The 5,395-nt window shown below is 43.9% G+C and overlaps 1 pseudogene; it reads left to right on the top strand.

Moving 5' to 3' along the window:
* The first annotated feature begins 2,331 nt into the window (after positions 1-2,331).
* LOC125282272 (cationic amino acid transporter 3-like) lies at positions 2,332-4,316 on the top strand (annotated as a pseudogene).
* The last annotated feature ends 1,079 nt before the right edge of the window (positions 4,317-5,395 follow it).

Raw genomic sequence — 5,395 nt, 5'->3', positions numbered from 1 at the left:
GGAATTCTGGATTATGGCCTCTTTCAGGTTTCTCTTCTCAGCGTGGTCATTTGTTCAACAAATATTTATTGAGCACCTAACTCACAGTCTGATGGAGGAGACCAGCAGCTGACCTGGAATTTGGGTACATTTGGATCAGTGACACATGGGGGAGGTCCCAGTGCTAGGAGAGCACATAGGAAGGGCAGCATAAGGGTCAGGGGAGGCTTCCTGGGGAAGCAACTGCTGAGCCGGGAAATGAAAGAGAAGTCGGGGTTAGCTCCATGAATGGGCCACGAGGATATTATGGGGAAGGGAACACAGTGAGTGCCAAATTTCGGGAATCTGGAGCAGAAACTGGGCAGGGGATGAGGCTGCAGGAATCAGCACAGATCAGATTATAAAGGAAGGAAGGATGTGAAGGAAGGACAGTGGGGAACCATGAAGCCTGGTCATGGATCAGGAATACCACAAATAGTGTAGAAAGATTCCATAAGTTAAGAATTGACCCTTCTTATCTATCTTGTGTGCTTGTTGGTAAATCATAACATTGCAACTGGTGAGTGGCAAGTAAGGAGTCTAGATGGATTTGTAGACAGAAGGTCTGGCCCATAACTCCAGGGTTCCGTTTGATTATCTATAGAGAAGACTTTTCAATTTTGACTTGAGCTTTCTGTCTTTAAAAACCTCTGACAACATTTCCTACAATTCTCTCAAAACCAAAGGCTGTGTTGGGAGGAGAGTGGAGGCTGCGTGACTCTGCTTTCTTTGCTCTCCACTTCTCATTTCCTGGGCATTGCTGTGAATTGTGAACAAAGCCTTGTTCCCCTTGAGGAGGGGGCCATTTGAATAGCAGCAGGGGAGAATGGGGATGAGGGAACCACATGCAGGATTCTTTCATTAAGAAAACGTTCAGACAACAGTTAGAATGAGTTAAAAATAACTGCTTGTGAAAAATTCATAGGATGTTACAAGTGAGTGTTTTACTACAAGCTCACAGAGCAGGGCAGAATCCCCAGGCCCCTGGCAGCTGACATCACAGATGACACAGGGTGTGTAGAGAGCACAGTGTGGTCAGTGAGAAGATTCTCTGCAGAAGTGAGCTCACCTTCTCTCCTGAAACCCAGAGAGGAGGAGACAGAAGGAATTGCTTAGGTTGTAAGCTCCTGAGGTAGGTGACTTATTTTTCTCCCTATGGATCACATTCTTATAACTGTTCACTTAAAAATCGGAGTGATTTTTTATCTGGTTGCTTTGGGTGAGGTTAATTGAATGCCAGAATTCACAATGTAGCCTTTCTGGCTCCTCTCTCTTTCTAATCAGGGACCATGGGTTGGCTGTTGCACCCAGTTCTCCAGTGTTTCCTTCCCAGACAGCCTGGTCCTCTCCTTCTTTCAGGTGGTTACACCCTTTTCTCCCTCTTCCTCTCTGCTCATTGAGCCCCTGAAGGCCTATGTGGCTAAAGGGAAGGGGCAGACTATAGATTCTTGGCCATCTAAATGGATGTACAGCTGAATGGATGATGCAGAAAATGGAGAAAGTGGCCCAAGTGACATCTAACATAGGCTAGCTGCTGTTGGGGCTAAGGGTTTTAAGACTGAGAGACTGGTATATGTATTTTAAACTCTGATGATACATAAAAAATGGTTCTATAATTGCAATGATGCCCTCTAGTCTATGAATTAATATGTCATTGCTCATGCTCAGGCACTGTGCACATATCCTGCATGTGAATTACATACAGCCCAATACAATCACGCCCTGTTGTGTCTTACCACCTAATTAGTACATGAAGCTACATGACTTATGAACTCAAATGGTATTTGAGTTTCATGTGGTGTGTAAAAAAGGAGAATATTAGTTGTGTATAACACCCAGTGCCCCATACACAACTAATGAATCATCGAGCCTTACATCGGAAACCGGGGATGTACTGTATGGTGACTAACATAATATAATAAAAAATCATTATAAAAAAAAAAAGAATACTACAAGTAAAAAAAAAAAAAGGAGAATATTGGGGTGCTTGGGTGGCTCAGCTGGTTGAGAGTCCGACTCTTGATATCAGCTCAGGTCTTGATCACAGGATTGTGATTTCGGACCCCATGTTGGGTTCCATGCTGGGCATTAAGCCTACTGAAAAACAAAATTTTTAAAAAATCAGAATGTTGGGACGTATTTGGTAGTTTTTCTGTGGGAAAAGCTGGATTGATTTTTCTATGGTGTCTTTTGGTGTCATTTTCTGTATTATGTGGGCTGCAACAAGTTACATATGTGTTTTGAGTTTCCGTTGGTTGGTTGAACATCATTGTTCAGTAAATATTTATTGTCTCCTTAGGCATTATGGAAGGATAATATTTACCAGAAGAAATATGGAGCACAAGCTTTGAAGCCTGAGCAAGGGACCTCGGCAGCCCCCATCCAACTTGGCTTAACTCAGCCTCACTGAACCAGATCCAACCCTGTTGGCTCCCTGGGCTTGCTACAGCTCCCTGATCCTTAGAATCCTCTTCAATTCCAGCTAGAATGCTGCGTCAGGCACTTCTCAGGTTTGGTCGAAAGCTCATATGCAGACATTCGCTGGAGGAAGTGTTTGAGTTTGAAACTGGCATAAAACTGAGCACTCTGGATTTAGTGGCCCTGGGTGTGGGCCGCACAGTGGGTGTTGGTGTGTATTTCCTGGCTACTAAGGTGCCAATCAAGCAGGACCATCCATTGTGATCTGCTTTTTTGGTGGCGGGCCTGACTTCACTGTTGGCTGGGCTGTGCTATGCAGAGTTTAGTGACTGGGTTCCCCATCCTGGCTTTGCATATCTCTACACCTATGTCACTGTGGGTGAACTCTGGGGTTTCATCACTGGCTGAAATCTCATTCTCTCCTTTGTTGCTGATGCATTCATTATGATCCAGGTCTGGACCTTAACTCTTGACATCCTGATTGGGAACTGGAATGAGAGCATTTCACGGCATGTTCCCCAAGTCTTGGCAGACAATCTAGGCTACTTTGCCATGGTCCTTCTGTTGTTGCTCACAGAAATTCAAAATCTGAGATATCGTGAGTACTACATAGTTTTCAAACTGATCACATTGGTGAAATTTTTGGTTCTCAGTTTTATCATTATCTTTGGCTTCATTAAGGGGGACCTGCACAACTGCAAGCTCACAGAAGAGGACTACGTAAGGGCTGGACTCAATGACACCTCTTGTTTGGGCTCTCTGGGCTCTGGAGGATTCATGCCTTTTGGCTTCCAGGGGCTTCTCTGAGGATCAGCTGCCTGTTTTTATGCATTTGTAGGTTTCAGCACTATTGTTACTAGAGTCAAAGAATCACATAATCCCCAGTGTTCCATCCCCATGGGCATTGTGGTTTCACTGTTCACATGCTTTTTCTTGTAAATTGGTGTCTCTACGGCACTTACCTTTATGGTGCCTTAGTACCAGCTTCCACCTGGGAGCACCTTGCCTGAGGCATTTCTCCATATTGGCTGGGTCCCTGCCTACTATGTTGTAGCTTTTTCAATCTACTGTAGTCTTTTTCTTGTCACCTATTGGAGGTTTACATTCCCCATACATCGGGTGATATACATGATGGCGCAGGATGGTCTCCTATTCCCTGTTCTTGCCGGATTCCATATTGGCACATATGGCCGCATTGTAGCCATTGTGATCTTTGGCATTATTGCAGCAACCACAGTATTCTTCTTTGGACTCGCTGATCTTCTGGACCTCATGTCAATTGGAACCCTGATATCTTATTCCCTGGTAACTTTTTGTGTTCTCATCATCAGGCATCAGCCTGAGATGAGAGATGAAAAAATGAAACAGAGGTGCTGGAGGAGAATGGGGGAAATAAATCGCAAGTGCAGGAGGAGAAGGGACCTGCAGCAGAGAAGCTGACTCTACAGGGACTATTTTTCCCAAGCAGCCCCACCCCGACTACACTCTCTGGCCGGGTTGTCTATGTTTGCTCCTCACTGCTTGCTCTGCTGCTGACTCTCCTCTGCCTGGTGCTGGCCTACTCGCCAGGTCTGCTTTCTGGAGACCCAGGTCCCATCACAGTGGTTGTGTTGCTCCTGGTACTCATCACCGGGATCACTGGGGTCATCTGGGGACAGCCACAGAGCTCCACTCCCCTTCCCTTTAAGGTCCCTGCTCTGCCTCTCCTCCCACTCCTGAGCATCTTTGTGAATGTTTGCCTTATGATGCAGATGACAGCTGGCACCTGGCTGAGATGTGGTGTCTGGATGCTGATTGGGTTTGCTATCGACTTCAGCTATGGGATCCAGCAAAGCCTGGTCACTTTACACTACTTAAGGGCCCAAACTGTAGACCTTTAACTCAGTAGTGTCAATCCATATTTGGCTTGACATCATCACAAGTGAATAGCAGACTGCTTCCCCTACATGGTAATGGGGAGAACTCTAGAGCACATGGAAATCTAGGGCTCCTATGAGATGTTGGTGGGGGAACACTAATAGAGCTCTGTATTTATGGTAGAGTGAAGGATGTATCTTTGCTCTTTGTCCTTTTTTTTTTTTTAACTTCCTACTTTTCAATTTTGGCTGTAGGTGCTTACTGGATTTTTATAAAATTAGTATTAAAAGAAACTTGAAAAAGTGTTTTCATTTTCTTTGGTTAAATATCTACTAGGGAGGGAGGTGCCTAGCTGGTGGAGTCAGTAGAGCATGACTCTTGCTCTCAGACTGGCGAGTTTGAGCCCCACATTGGCTGTAGAGATTACCTAAGAAAATACGCAGTAGCAGAATTACTGGATCATATGGTAGTTCTGTTTTAAATTTTTTGAGGAAACTCCATACTGTTTTCCATAGTGGTTGCAGCAGTTGACATTCCCACCAAGAGTGCATGAGGGCTCCTTTTTCTCCATATCTTTGGCAACACTTATTTTTCTTGTCTTTTTGATTTTAGCTGTCTTGGCAGGTATAAAGTGATATCTGATTGCAGTTTTAATTTGTATTTCCCTGATGATTAGTGATACTAAGCATCTTTTCATTTGTCTGTTAGCCATCTGTCTTCTTTGGGAAAATATCTATTCAGGTCCTCTGCCCATTTTTTAATTGGAGTTTTTGTGGTATTAAGTTGTGTAAGTTCCTTATGTATTTTGAGTATTAACCCCTTGCTGAAATATCATTTGCAGATATCTTCTCCCATTCACTAGGTTGCCTTTTTTTGTTGTTGATAGTTTCCTTCTCTGTGCAAAACCATTTTAGTTACTTGAGTTCGAAAAGGTATATACACCCCTATGTTTATTGCAGCATTATTTATAATAGCCATGATATGGAAGCAACCCTAGCCCCACTGATAAATTAAAAAAAAATGGACTTGCCATTTGTAACAACATGGATGGCCTCGGTGGGTATAATGCTAATTGAAATATGTAAGCCTGAGAAAAACAAAT

Source organism: Ursus arctos, unplaced genomic scaffold (genome assembly GCF_023065955.2).
Source record: "Ursus arctos isolate Adak ecotype North America unplaced genomic scaffold, UrsArc2.0 scaffold_26, whole genome shotgun sequence".
NCBI classification, from domain to species: Eukaryota; Metazoa; Chordata; class Mammalia; order Carnivora; family Ursidae; genus Ursus; species Ursus arctos.
The sequence above is the reverse complement of the archived record's forward strand: the minus strand, read 5'-3'. Positions and strand labels throughout refer to the sequence as shown.